The sequence below is a fragment of the Lathyrus oleraceus genome, chromosome 7 (assembly GCF_024323335.1).
Source record: "Lathyrus oleraceus cultivar Zhongwan6 chromosome 7, CAAS_Psat_ZW6_1.0, whole genome shotgun sequence".
Taxonomy (NCBI): Eukaryota; Viridiplantae; Streptophyta; class Magnoliopsida; order Fabales; family Fabaceae; genus Lathyrus; species Lathyrus oleraceus.
In genome coordinates this window covers 273,567,296-273,583,437 of record NC_066585.1, presented here as the reverse complement: position 1 = coordinate 273,583,437, position 16,142 = coordinate 273,567,296, and the positions used below count along the sequence as shown (strand labels likewise).

The window sequence follows — 16,142 nt, the reverse complement described above, 5'->3', positions numbered from 1 at the left end:
AAAGCACTATCTTATATGATATAATCGAGATATTCCAATAATGGAATGATACCTCAATCGTATATGAGATTCTCCGAGGATACTAGAGCATTGTCTCAAACAATAAATGAGATTCTCTGAATCAACGAAGCAGTATCTCAAACAACATATGAGATTCCCCGAATCAACGAAGCATTATCTTACGTGATATGATCAAGATATTCCAATAAGGGGAATGATACCTCAATCGTATCTAAGACTCTTCGAGGATACTTAGAGCAATATCTCAAGCAACAAATGAGATTCTTCGAATCAACGAAGCAATATCTCAAACAATAGATGATATTCTCCGAATTGACGAAGTAGTATCTCAAATGTTCATCTATTGAGGGAAATAGTTCAAAAAAGACTCCCTTTGGAGTAGATTTACTGGAAAAGCTCTACAGGGGAAAAGCTCATAAGAGAAACTTTAAGGTAATCTCTGCTTGGAGAGCAACAAAGCAAAGAAGAAGAGGAACATCATTATCGACCATAAAGTCGAAGAATGACTTACTGGGAAATAATTCCACGAGCACATGCAGGTGTCATACCCCAATTTTGTCCGGGCATATTTAAATTTTTTAAAAATTGATTTCATTTTTAATTTGCATCATATGCACAACATGACATGCATTCCATCATGAATAATAACTAAAATATCAGTCAGAATAAATTTATTGAAAATACAGACAAATCAGTTGAATCTTTCCTCAAGTATGGACAAAAATCAGTAGATAAAAAGTTTCGAAACTAAAATTGCCGACGCCAGTATTATTAATCTGCAGTTCATGTAGTTTAACCTGGTGTGCTCGTTGTATTTTTCAGCATCTGTTTCAGTTGCATTTTGACCCGTCTGAGCCTTTTAACCGGTGAAAATTTATTTCAAAATTTAAAGAAATGCTGTATTTTTTCAATAAGTGTATTTTATGCTGATCATTTTAGTGCATCCGATTTAATTTTTTGAGCAAATTTTCGCCCGATATTTATTCAGTTTTAGCCATTTTTAATTTTGTTCTTTCGCCAAAATATTCAGAAAAAATAAATAGAATTTCATGTCCTTGTTTTATTTTTATCATACTTATTTTTGAAGTTGGAATTTTTTATTTGATTCAATTGATTTAAATTGTTTTAAATAAATTAAATCATCTAGAAAGGACATTTTAGGCATTTGAAATTATTCAATCATTTGTGTTTCTTTATGTGTTTCTTTGAGTTAACCATGATCATTGGATCAGAGTTAATCAATGATCAACATTTGTAATCCTTGTCCATTCCAATTTGGCCAATTAAAATTAAGCTTCAAATAATTATTAGAAAAAATAAGAATAACAAAAATATCTTCTCATTTTTCCTATTAGAAGTGGTTGTGTATTATTTGACAAAAATAGAGAGCTCCAACGGCTCTCTCAATAGCCAATAGTGGGGACAGCTGGGCATGTTTAACGGTAAAATAAAAATAAAAAGGACACCAAGGACACAAATAAAAGAAGACAACACATCTCTTCCTCACAAGGACACACTCACCAAAAACGGTGCTCCATCTCCTCTCATTATGAACTTTTTCTCTCAATACAGAGAGGTTGCTTTGGATTCCACACCGTAACATCTCATTCTCATTCAAAGCTCACTGCTCACTATTCATCGTCACCCTCACCCAACCCACTGAATCTTCATCGACTAAAACTACCTCAGCTTCTCCTTCAAACACCTACTTTACCGTGCTTCACTCCACCGTCTTCCATCAACCAAAGAACCACTTCTACACACACCACCACTTCATAACCATACCTTCTCAGTCGATGACATTCTATACAACCACCACCCTTACAAACTCCACACTCCCTTCCTCATTTCCATTCACAACCGCATCACCACTCATAACCTAACAGCTTCGACAACCACCTAATCCGTCTCCTCCCCCCTAATGGCCGTCCACACCGTCGAACAACAATATCACTATCGACGAGCTCCCTCCACGAAACCTCATCCGCCGGAAACCCCCTTCCTTCGCCTCACAACAAACCGTTGGCTGTCCGACAAAATACACAACCAAACAACAAGAAACCTTATTCACAGTCATGACGGAATCGCCGAGACCGTTGCGTCTTACCGGAATGGAACTCCGACACGGCGACAATCGGCGACAGTAGAACCGCTTTTGTGGTGAAGTTGTGGATCGATGTACGGTGTGAGCTTGGCGGCACGAGGATCTGAAACGGAAATGCATGATGAATCGATTGCGAGAAGGTGAAGAAAATGAGACTGAAAGAGTGAAGGATTGAAGATTTCGAAGTTTTTTTTTGAAGAAACTGCAGAATCTCAGTACGGTAAATTTTTATAGCATTCTGAGTTGGTTAGAATTTAGGTTGAAATTCACAATGAACTTCCTCTTAAATTTGATAGTTAGTTAGGAATTATCATTCAAATGAAATTGGAATTCATATCAAATATCTGAAATTTACTATAAATCATTAAGTTGCATTTAGTTAGTTCTGTTTGTATTTGTTAGTAATTATGTTAGACTTTTTTTAACTGATGTTGATTCTGTTAATTTCTTCCTAATTCAAAATGAATTATCTATTTGTCAGTAACCTCAATTAGATGTTAGAGTTGTTAGTTGGGTATGATTCCATCGAAATATGCTTGAAGTTTTTTTTTCAATTCTGTTGAATCTAGTTAATATTAATTAAATATTATGCTCATAGGTTCTAAAATTGAATAACCGTTAGATGTAATTTTAAAAAACCTGCTATTTGACCTTGTAATGGCAATAGACCATCCATTTGGTTTTGAAATGATATGATTTGCAAGGTTAGATTAATTATCATTTACTAGTTTCTACTTATTTTGAATTCACTTGCTGCTACTTCTGTTACAGACTTATGCTACAAATATTGTCTCTATTAATGACCATATGCTACAAATATTGTCTCTATTAATGACCACACACATTATGCTTATAATGTTAGCAGCTATTGACAATCAATTATATTATATTCTTTTTTTTAATCAAATTCTTTTTATTTACGGATTCGGCAATGTCATGCCGGTATACCACCAAAATTGTAATATATCAATAGAATGTTTTCACCGTATTTTGATTTTTTTGCGAGTGACATAAATCGTGTTGTCATTTCGCACAAACCGGTTTGAACACATTACCACCAATTCAATTCAACCTTTTTTTTTAAAATCGACATCGTCACCTACTTCTTTCTCTTTTAATTATAATTAACTAATTAATTAAATTTTGTTTAATTAGTTAATTACGATTAGTCAATTTCAATTACCTTGATTATTTGATTCGATTAAATAACTTTGATAATTAATCTTAATTAACTTCAATTAATCAATTTAATCAAGCTTTAATCAATTAATTTTGTTGATAAAAAATTGACCAACTTATTTCATCATCATTTTTCACTATCACTTCATAATATAAACTCAATTCCAAGCCATTTCATCATCGATTCAAAATCATGTTTAAACCATTAAAATCACACATTTCTTGATTTAATATCAAACCCATTTTCCATATTTTTGTAAGTCGATTGCTTTTAAGCATCGCCATCAACCTCACATAACTTACTCTTGGGCTTTCTTACAAATGAGACCTATTCGATTTTATCGAGTAGAAGAACAATACACTAAATAGAATTTATTTCATTCATACACACAAATTTAGAACCTCGATCCAACATCGAGTATTTTTTATCCAAATCAAATTAAAATACCCAATCACAATCAAATACCATTTCATTTTGGAAATGAAAAGGGGGGTGACTTTGAGTTTTCAACTCCTCTCCTCGATTATTTGAATACGAATTTTCTTACTCGGTTAGTCAAATGGTCGTCATTTCTAATCCACTTAAGCACAGACAAATCAAATCCTTTTATAATAAGAAACGAAAAGGGAGATGACTTTGAGTCTTCAAATTTTCTCCTCGACTATTTGAATACAAGTTCTCTTACTTGGTTAGTCAAATAATTGTCGTTCCTCTACCAACTTCCAAACTCCGATTAAATCGAAATATTTTCACAATAAGCTAAATGAAAAGGGAGTTGGCTTTGAGTTTTCAATTTCACTCCTCAATTGTTTGAATACGAGTTCTCTTACTCGGTCGGTCGAACAATTGTCATTTTTTACCAATTCATACTATAAGTCAGATCATTCCCAATCAAAACTATACGAAAAAATAGATGGTCTTGAGTTTTCAATTCCTCTCCTCAAATGCCTGGATATGAGTTGTTTTACTCAGTCATTCGAGTATTTGTCGTTCATAATAAAATACGTCAATCTTATACAACCTTATTTTCATAAATACTCATATGAAACAGAGAGTGGTTTAGAGTCTTCTATTCCCTTTTCTGATTATTAGGATACGAGTTTGTCTTACTCAAAACGTAAATTCAAACTAAAAGGTTACCGTTGAGTACAACGGACGCAAGGTGTTAATACATTCCTCTTGTGTAATCCACTCCCGAACCCGAATATGGTTGCGACGACCACTATTCCATTATTCTATTTCCTAAAGGTTTTATCGATATTTTCCTATCCCTTCATTGGGATGAATAAAGTTCGGTGGCGACTCTATTCGAACATAAATTTTTCCGCGACCATCGCGAGGGGTCGTATTTTTCGAGATGCGACAGCAGGGTAATAACTCTATCAACTTAAATGAAAAATGTATGAGATACATATGATTTATCCTGGATCCTGGATTATGTTATGTTTGATATTTTGTCTGACATGGGTGGAAATACCATGCATGGAGTGATGCATGAGATGTATGCAAGTATGCAATTGCTGGGGATTTTTAGATGTGCATGTAAGAATGCGAATAATTTTTTGGGTTCATTTTTGATGATACTCTCCATTTCAGAGGGAGTGTTGTTCTTGTATGTTGATGATTGATAGGATTATGTTTGATGAATTTTCCTATTTTGGCAGGAAAATTATGCATGAATTGATGCATGCGATGCATGTGGGAATGCAACTGGGTACTTGGATTTTTTTTTGTAGGGCTTTATTTTGTTTCCAATGAGATTGTTGGGGAATATCATCATCAAAGGATTGATGGAAGATAATGAATGTCAACATCAAAGGGTTGATGGAAAAGAATTTGTCATCGTCAAAGGGTTGACGGGAAGGATCAAATATAGAATATCATCATCAAAGGGTTGATGGAGAGGTATTTTTCATTGTCAAAGGGTTGCCGGGAATAACTTCACTAAGGAGTGATGTCGTCAAAGGGTTGATAGAAAATAATTAAAGACTGTCATCACCAAAGGGTTAGTGGAAAAGAATTTGTCATCGTCAAAGGGTTGATGGAAATAACTTCATTAAGGAGTGACATCATCAAAGGGTTGACGGAAAGGATTAAGGAATGTCATGACCAAAGGGTTAATGGAAAACAATTTGGCATCGTCAAAGGATTGACAGAAAGAAAATTCACTATGGAATGACATCATCAAGGGGTTGATGGAAAAGAATTATATATGTAATGTCATCATCAAATGGTTGATGGAAAGAACTAAAGAATGTCATCACCAAATGGTTGGTGGAAAAGAATTTGTCATCGTCAAAGGGTTAACGGAAAGAATTTCACTAAGGTCGGAGATCGTCAAAGGATTGATGGAAAAGAATTAAAGATTGTCATCACCAAAGGGTTTGCGGAAAAGAATTTGTCATCGTCAAAGGGTTAACGGGAATATATTCACTAAGGAGTGATATCATCAAATGGTTGACGGAAAGAATCTATCATCGTCAAAGGATTGATGGAAAAGAAAAATATAGAATATCATCATTAAAGGGTTGGTGGAAAGGAATTATTATGTTATGTATGCATATGGTGCATGTGGTAATGCAAGAGGGTTATTGTATGCAGTGTATGTGCATGTGGTTTGGCAGGAAAGTTATGCGTGTTTATTGTATGCAGTGCATGTGGTAATGCAAGAGGGTTATTGGTTTTTTTGGACTGGTCTCCCTTTTTCGAAGGTGAGACTTTTTGGGTACCAATGTTGATTGGATTTGAGATTATGAAGATGCCAATAAAGTGGAATTTCAGTGGTTGCTAATATGGATTGGACTTTGGTTTTGGAGATGCCAATAGGGATTGGATTTTGTTTTTTTTTTTGTAATTGCCAATATGAATTGGACTTTTGGTTGGTGAAAGGTTTTGACTTCCCGACACTCGGTACCCGACGATGCGATGATCAGAAGATAAATGTAGATGCTCTTGGTGCCCCAAGTTTGTTCTGTTGCTGATAGGCTGCGTGTTTGTTCCTGAGGGAATCTCAACTTCTTTGCCTAATATGCCCTGATGGACTGTAAATTATTTAATGAGCATAGAAACGTAATCAACGCATGATGATTATGCTCTTGCTCTTCCCCAAGGCTCTTTGTAACTCGTCTGCCCTAGCCTGTAGGGTCTTTGAAGGAATTTTTCCTTTGAAAGGAAACCCTATGAATGGTTATACCATGGTCTGAACCAAATTTTTCCCAGTAGTTTTCCCCTGATTGAGCCTTTGAAGGATTTTCCCCAGATTGACTGAGTATGTTGAAATGATTTGCCTCACTGATCAACTGATGCTTGGAGATTTGTTTCAGCCTGACTAATTCTTAGGTCCACATAGTCATCGAATGATATGCCCCTTATCCATAGGGTTATGAGATGGACTTGATTCGGGTAAGCACCAACGAATGTTCAAGTTCCTCTCTAATTGCTCTTGGTTGAGATTTCCCTGATGTCAAGTACTGACTTGCAGTTTAAAATTGTTCTTTTAGAAATGGTAATTTTAATGCGATACTCATGCAAGTTTTGAAAAGAATCATTATTGAAATGATGTGGTAGTGTGTGACGAATGGACCATTAGTCCAAATGAAATATTGATCTAGAATTGTGAAAGATACATCAAGGAGATTATACCAAAGTAGAAGATTACCAAATCTTTTTAGGAGTCAGTTTATGCAAAATTGATGTAGTATACCTAGGCATGGCAACGAGGCTGGTATGGGGCGGTTTTTACATCCCCCAAACCCAAAACCGAATCCAAAATAATCCTCATTCCCCGCCCCAATCCCTATCGGGAATGAAAAATTAAAACCCAAATTCGTCCCAAACGGGTTCGGGTTGGGTTCAGGTATCCCCGTCCCGCCATTATCTATTTAATAAAATCAATTTTTTAATAAAAATAAATTATTTTTCCAAAATCAAATTACATTACAAATAATAAAATAAAAAAATCTCAAAAAATTTCATGCATACATTTCGAATATTCTAAATAATATATGCAAATAAAAAATATCAAAATGTTAACCTTATATTAAATATTCTAAATTATTAAAACTAAAATAGTAAAATAAATAATAAAGTAAACAAGATGGGCCTGGGGTGGGATACTAGTATCCCCATTACCCTACCCGATCCCATATTTTATAATCTGGGAAAACCTAAACCCAAACCCAGTTAAAACAGGTTTTCTCCGTCAAATTCGGGGCGAGGTCGGGTGGGTATCCGCAGGCATGGGTTATGTTGCCATGCCTAAGTATGCCTTTAGAATAAACCCTACTTCAATTAGGTCTTTTAAGGGTTGTAATGTGTCCTGGTTCGCAGTTTGTGAAACAAAGGATATAAGGCTCAAATTTTGTTTTAACCCACATCTTCTTCATGATGATCTCCAATCCTATGTTCAGTTAATTCAACACAGACATTCAACTTCTAAGAGAGTTTGAAGGTGTAAGGATAAAGATGATGATTCAAGATCTATTGAAATGATAGTCACTTTATTTTGCTTTTCATGGATGTTGGTGACCCTTTGATTCTTGATATGGTGGTCACTGAATCTTGTTTTGCTTTTACTGAGGATTTTCATGATCTCTTTTGATTTTTGTCTCGATCCCTAACTTTTTCCTGGACCATTTTTTGAAGCTTTAGTCCATCGGGGTTGCCCTATTTTTTGCCTAAGTCTCCTATTTGGGGTGTTCTACTTAGCGGTCTTTCTTTTTTTGTTTTTGATTTTGCTTAAGGGTTGTAACTTCCAAGTCATTGGTCATTGAAGAACAACCGACATAACTTTTTGATTTTTCATGGTTCCTTCGACACCTAAGGTTATGTACGAAGAATGCCATGTGGTTGATCTCCACATGGGATGTTTCATCTTGTAATTCAAGTGCGTAGTAAGATTAACTTAACACTACCCCGCCTCAGGTTAAATGTAAGGGTTTTTAGATCCGAAAGAAGCTCATACTTCTAGGCTCGAAGTGGTTAATTGGGGATTAACTCCTTATATCTCTAGTATTTGAGGATTTGAAACAATGCATGTACATCATCAGTAGGCTTTTATCTGAAAGCATACTGTTAGCAATTATGAGTATTTTGTTTTTGTCATCCTTTCTTCAATCTTCGCTAAAACAACAATTTGATAAGTGAATGGGAGAAATATTTTTTATTTTTGATATAAATGGAAAATATGAGTGAACACGAAAGGATTCATTCAAAACATGCATGATCATTTCATTAATATTACCATTAAAGGAAAACAATAATACTTAAAAGAAAATAAGTGTTCAACATGCAAAGAAAATACAAATGAAAATGTTGAAAGAGCCAAATGATTGCCAATGCAGAGGAAACTCTCTTGTGATTGGTTCACTACTGGGCTAGCCTTCTTCAGAGTGGAGTTCGTTTTACTCATTGAGACCGGTATGATAATCATCTTCAGATTTATTCTCGGAAATATCTTCCATAGCATGGACTAATGGACCAACATAACTAGGTGAAAGAGCATTGTTGATTTGAAGGCCTTTAGGCACAAATGAGAACATCTTGGAGTCAAGCAGAGTATGTACCTTGCTCTTGAGCACCTTACAGTCTTCAGTTGAATGCCCATGTTCCCCAGCATGGAAGTCACATCGAGCATTGGCATCAAAACCTGGTGGATATGGAGGAATGACTGGATTTAGCTCCTTTGGCACCATCAATCCCTTCTTTATCAAATATGGAAGTACTTGACTGTATGGCATTGGAAGTGGATCAATATGCCTCTTTGGCTTTCCCTGGCCTTTGCCGAGCGTATTGACGCTACTGATGTGGAATATATCATTGATACTGAGGAGGTCCTCGAATTGTAGGAAGACAATTCAGGCCAAGGCCTCCAAGAAGGCAACTTGACCCTCTACCAGTACCTTATAGCCAAATATTCCCATATTTGCAAAAGGAGGGTCTTCTGACATTGAGGGAGCTGAAACCGGTTGTTTTTCCATATCCACCAGGATATGATGCTAACGCCCATTGTGAATTTCACATGGGAGCGCCCGACCATACCCTGGAGAATTGTTTTGCATTCCAAAATAGGGTGCAAGACCTGATTGAAGCAAAAGTTGTTACCTTCACTCCAAGACGCCCGAACGTGAACACTAATCCCATGCCAACACATGGAGATGCTTCCGTCAGTGCCATTGAGGAAAGTGATCAGGAAGAACTGATTCTTAAGGTTGAAGAGATTCAAACCCCTATCACCAGGATAGGGGCACAACTGCTAAAAAGTGGTCTAGTCCCAGAGGAGCTAGTCAATGATGAGAATGATAAAGGGTTGAGGAATTTTATACAACAAATGCTGGATCAAGGCGAGTTACAGATAAATCGTCGTGTCAAGAACAAGGGAGAAGAGGAGATAGCTATCGTGGTGGACATCCTCTATGATGAGGTTAACGTGGACATCCCTTTTGATGAGGTTAATGTGGACATCCCTTACGATGAGGTTAATGTGGAAATCCCTATAAACCCATTGGTGATAGAGTTTCCAGCACCGTTTGCATATAAAGATGAGAAGGCGGTACCATGGATATATCAGCCCAGAGCTTTTAACCAAGGGCAGGAAGACCGACCCGTGGTAATCAATGAACCAAACGTCACCTCAATTGTGGGGCCAGCTGGAATGACAAGTAGTGGCCGATTGTTCGCACCAAGGGCTGTTGATGCTTCTACAAAAGCCAAAGGGAGAGAAATTGCTACTCCTGTCCAAATCCCTGTCCCCAATCAAGCAATGCAAGACTTGCACCTATCTCCTAAAGCCGCAGTCACTCGCGAGGAGGCCGAGGAATTTCTAAGGATAATCAAGAAAAGTGATTATAAAGTGGTGGACCAACTGAATCAAACACCTTAAAAAATCTCCATGTTATCTCTGTTGCTCAACTCAGAAGCACACAGGAATTCGTTATTGAAAGTGTTAAGCGCAACACATATCACGAAAGACATAACGATAGAACAATTTGATAATGTGATAACGTGCATAACCACTGGAAATTTTTTGGGGTTTAACGATGATGAACTGCCAGTTGAAGGAAAGAACCATAACAAGGCCCTACATATCTCCTTGAAATGCATAGACACTATACTATCAAGGGTACTAGTAGACACAGGTTCCTCACTGAATGTCATGCCAAAAACCACTTTGATAAAGCTGCCGATGGAGGGGATGAATATGAAGCCCAGTACCATAATTGTAAAAGCATTTGATGGCTCAAGACGAGCAGTGATAGGAGAGGTTAACCTACCAATCAAAATAGGCCCAACCTTTTTCAATATCACATTCCAGGTTATGGACATACATCCCGGCTATAGTTGCTTACTTGGGAGACCATGGATCCACTCTGCAGGCGCCGTCACCTCCACTCTACACCAAAAGCTAAAATTCATTACAAATGACAAGATGATTGTGATTGGAGGGGAGGAGGATATCTTGGTTAGCCACTTAACATCTTTCCGATATATTGAGGTGGATGGCGAGATAACCGAGACACCATTCCAGTCCTTGGAAGTGGTAAATATGATGGCTGTCCAACAGACATTGGAGACTCCGAAGACATGACCGTCCATGGCCTCGTGGCAAGGAGCTAAGGCTGTGATGGAAAGTGAAAATGCTCAAGACTGGGTCAAAGTGGTGGAAGTGAACCAGAAGCGAGACAAGTTTGGGTTAGGGTATGACCCATCGTCAGTTGAAGCCGATAACCAACATGATAAAGAGCAGATTCCTCCTGTAGAGGAGACATTCACTAGTGCTGGCCACATTTTTGGCAACCAGGTGGCAATGATCAATGTTGAAGATCACAAGGAGGGGGTGTCTAGCTGGATACGACAAGCCGCGCCTAATGAAGAACTGACAAACTGGAAAGCTGTGGAAGTCCCTCAATTTTTTCAAAAGTAATTTTATTATTTTAGACAAAACCCTGTGCTCTGCCCAAGGCACAGTGGCGTGTTGTAGGGCCTCCTTTATCTTTTTTAAGAGTTTTTATATCAATAATAAATGGAGATTTGCATTCAAATTTTTGTTCCTTTCCTTTCGTTTTTTTGTTACAAAAAATGGCATCAATTTTTAATGCACGCACTTTCTAAATAAACTGCATAAATCATAACATGCAGAGACACCACCGAGACCATTGATAACGACACTGCTAGGGTCTGGCATGACTTTGATTGTCCAATCTACCAAGCTGAAGAGGAAGTGGGGGAAGATTGCGAACTCCCTGAAGAATTGGCCAGATTACTCAGACAAGAAGAGAAGGTCATTCAACCACACCAGGAGGACGTTGAAATTATCAACCTGGGATCAGAAGAAGACAAAAGAGAAGTAAGGGTAGGCGCTGCACTTCAAGATGTAGTGAAGACTAGATTGGTAGAGCTCCTCCACGAATATGCTGATGTGTTTGCATGGTCATACCAAGATATGCCCGGATTAGACACTGATATCGTAACCCACAAGCTTCCCCTTAAAGAAGAATGCTCTGCCGTCAAACAGAAGCTAAGAAGAACTCGACCGGATATGGCTCTCAAAAACAGAGAAGAGGTGAGAAAGCAGTTTGACGTTGGTTTCCTGGAAGTCTCTAAGTACCCACAATGGGTTGCCAACATTGTACCGGTACCAAAGAAAGATGGGAAGGTTCGCATGTGCGTAGATTACCGAGACTTAAATAGAGCTAGTCCCAAAGACGATTTCCCATTACCTCACATCGACGTATTGGTAGATAACACAACTCAGTTCTCTGTATTTTCCTTCATGGATGGCTTCTCTGGATACAACCAAATTAAAATGGGTCCCGAGGACATGGAGAAGACCACGTTCATTACCCCTTGGGGCACCTTTTGTTACAAGGTAATGCCGTTTGGATTAAAGAACGCTGGGGCAACGTATCAACGCGCTATGGTGACTCTCTTTCATGACATGATTCATAAGAGATCAAGGTGTATGTTGACGACATGATTGCCAAATCCCAGACAGAAGAGGAACATATCACTAATCTGGAGAAACTGTTTGCTCGTTTGAGGAAGTTTAGGTTGAGACTTAATCCTAACAAATGCACATTTGGGGTTCGATCTGGGAAGCTTTTAGGTTTTATTGTAAGCCAAAAGGGAATTGAAGTAGATCCCGACAAAGTTCGAGCCATTCAGAACATGCCTGCACCAAGGACTGAGAAGGAAGTCCGTGGTTTCTTGGGAAGACTGAATTACATTGCCCGGTTTATCTCTCATCTTACCGCCACGTGTAAACCGATATTCAAGCTTCTAAGGAAGAATTAAGGCGTGGAGTGGAATGATGACTGCCAAATAGCCTTCGACAAAATCAAGGAATACTTACAAGAGTCGCCGATCCTGATGCCCCCTGCAGAAGGGAGACCCCTCATCATGTACTTAACAGTGCTCGACGAGTCCATGGGTTGTGTATTGGGACAACAAGATGAGACTGGTAGAAAAGAGCATGCCATATATTATCTGAGCAAGAAGTTTAATGATTGCGAGACCAGATATTCCTTACTCGAGAAGATTTGTTGTGCACTCGCATGGGCCGCTAAACGTCTCAGATAGTACATGCTGACTCACACGACTTGGTTGGTTTCTAAAATGGATCCCATCAAGTACATATTCGAGAAACCAGCTCTTACCGGTAGGATTTCCCGATGGCAGATGTTGTTATCAGAGTACGATATTCAATATGTTGCACAAAAGGCAATCAAAGGAAGCATACTAGCAGACCATCTTACCCACCAACCGTTAGAGGATTACCAGCCTTTGAAGTTTGACTTCCTAGATGAGGACATCATGGTCGTCAAGGATGATGAAGACTCCGATCAAACGGAGGATCTTGAGCCAAAAGCAGGTTGGACTCTCATGTTCGACGGCGCCTCAAATGCAATAGGCCATGGAATTGGGGCAGTGTTGATGTCTCCCAAGAATTTCCATCTACCATTCACTGCAAAGCTCTGTTTTACCTGCACAAATAACATGGCTGAGTATGAAGCTTGCATATTAGGGTTGGAAGAGGCTATTGAGTTAAAGATCAAGGTGCTAGAAGTATTCGGGGATTCCGCCCTAGTGATACATCAGATCAGAGGTGATTGGGAAACAAGACATGCCAACCTAATTCCCTATCGGGATTACGTGCTGAAGTTACTCCCAAAATTTGACAAAATCACTTTTTCTCATATTCCTCGAGAAGAGAATCAGATGGCAGATGCTTTAGCAACCTTGGCTTCCATGTACAAGTTGATATGGCCCAACCATCAGCCTCACATTGAAATTAGGCGTTTTGATGAACCCGCGCATTGCTTGACGACAGCAGAAAAGCCAGATGGTAAACCCTGGTTCTTTGACATCAAACGATATCTAGAGAAGCAGGAATACCCGGCAGAGGCCTCTAGCCTTGACAAAAGGACCCTCCGGAGGCTGGCATCGAAGTTCCTCTTGAATGGGGAGGTATTGTACAAGCAGAATTATGACATGGTTTTGTTGAGGTGTGTGGACGAACGCGAAGCTAATCAACTTATGAAGGACATAAACGAAGGGTCTTTCGGCACACACGCAAATGGGCACTCCATGGCGAAGAAAATCCTGAGGGCAGGTTACTACTGGTTAACGATGGAAGCCGACTGTTATCATTACACCAGAGTTTGCCATAAATGCCAAATCTATGATGACAAAATACATGTACCACCTACCCCGCTGAATGTTATAGCATCACCTTGGCCTTTCTGTATGTGGGGCATCGACATGATCGGGATGATAGAACCCAAAGCATATAATGGGCATAGGTTTATCTTGGTGGCCATAGACTACTTTACCAAATGGGTGGAAGCCGCATCTTATGCGAATGTCACAAAGCACTTAGTCGCCCGTTTCTTAAAGAACCACATCATATGCCGATATGGGGTTCCCAACAAAATCATCACTGATAACGGGTCCAATCTCAACAACAAGACCATGAAGGAGTTATGCATAACGTTCAAAATCGAGCATCATAACTCGTCACCATATCGACCTAAGATGAATGGGGTTGTTGAAGCTGCGAACAAAAATATCAAGAAGATCATCCAGAAGATGGTAGTCACGTATAAGGATTGGCATGAGATGCTACCTTTTGCTTTACATGGTTATCGTACGTCAGTACGAACTTCAACAGGGGCAACCCCGTACTCCTTAGTATACGGCATGGAAGCAGTTCTTCCCATAGAAGTGGAGATTCCCTCGATGAGAGTCTTAATGGAGGCTAAGTTAGACGAGGCAAAATGGGTTCAATCAAGGTACGACGAGCTCAACCTTATTGAGGAGAAACGCTTGAAAGCGTTAGGTCACGGTCAACTTTATCAGAGGCGTCTTAAGAAGGCATTCGACAAGAAAGTTCGTCCCAGGGTGTTCCAAGAGGGCGATTTGGTGCTGAAGAAAATCTTGCCCATTCACAAGGACTCTAGGGGGAAGTGGACACCAAATTATGAAGGTCCATTTTTGGTGGTTAGAGCCTTTTTTGGAGGCGCTCTAATCCTAGCGACTATGGATGGTGATGAACTACCACTTCCTACCAATGCTGATGCTGTTAAAAAGTACTTTGCCTAGAAAAGTGGAATGATAAAAAGCCGCTAAATCGAAAACCTGAAAAAGGCGATTTAGGCAAAAATGGCTATCCTGGTGGATCGAAAACCCGAAAGGGCGATCCAGGCAAAAATTAGGGATAAAAAAAAAATTTGACCCGCTGAGTTGAAAACCCGAAAGGGAGGCTTAGGCAAAAATGGGTATCCCGGTGGATCGAAAACCCGAAAGGGCGATCCAGGCAAAAGTTAGGGATTAATTCCAAGGCAAAGAACTGTACTTTCAGACATCTAGCATCTCCCTCGAAGACAAAAGAATCAATCTACCCGACTTTTTTCAAAGGCGAGGTGCTCGGATTATCAAAGACATAAGGATCATAGCAGTGTGGAGACTCAATAGGAACTCAGTTTTATTGCCACTTTGTTTCTACACACAACAATTACCTCATTAAGGAATTGCATCTTTATGTACAATCGCCCATTCAAGGGTCAAATTAATAAGAGAGAAATTTTCTCGACAAAAGTTGTGCCCAAATTATTTTGCATTTTATCTGTTTGTTTGCAAAGCACCTTTATTTTTGATAAACATCACTCTTAAAGATTTTGGAGAAAATAAAAACACATAATTAAATGAAGTAATAAAACTTCTTTTGAAATGTTGCAATGATAAACCTCTTGGTCTCCAAGTTTGCTCTTGTTTTTCATAGAGGTGTAGGACTGTGTGCAGGAACCTATGTCCATCCCAATTGCTAATCAACACCTCTCAAAGATATACTCATGGTATAGCCAAACCGGGGCAGGTCTCTAATGCATTTCCAGCAGAAACATTAAATTGTAGTTGGAGTATCGCGTGTTGAGAAGTCTGAACCCTTCAGTGGTTTGAGGCACCCCGGATATATTCCCAAAATCACCCAGTGGGGCATCAAATTTTGATCTCCATCATAACAAAAGTCCACACCGCTGGCACCATCACCTAAAGCAAAAACGCCCTAACCAGGGCAAATCCCAATTATCCATTCGCATACCCGCATGCATCACATGCGCCATGTGCATCAATTACATACATAATTTTCCTACCAAATAGGAAGATTCACCATTAAGAAATCATATCAATCATTGGCATCCATATGCATAACCTTATACGATTCGCATTCCTATATGCGTAGTTAAATATCCCCAGCAAATGCATAATGCATACACCTCAGGCATCCTCCCATGCATAGAATTTCCACCCCAAAGCGGAACATTATACAAAAAATCAAACATA

The 16,142-nt window shown here is 38.8% G+C and overlaps 1 long non-coding RNA gene across 1 annotated transcript in view; it reads left to right on the top strand.

Moving 5' to 3' along the window:
• The first annotated feature begins 1,417 nt into the window (after positions 1-1,417).
• LOC127107422 (uncharacterized) overlaps positions 1,418-16,142 on the top strand; it is a 47,999-nt gene continuing 33,274 nt past the window's right edge. Inside the window, exon 1 of the long non-coding RNA XR_007795717.1 lies at positions 1,418-2,383. This is a non-coding gene — a long non-coding RNA (uncharacterized LOC127107422). The remainder of the gene's footprint in view (positions 2,384-16,142) is intronic.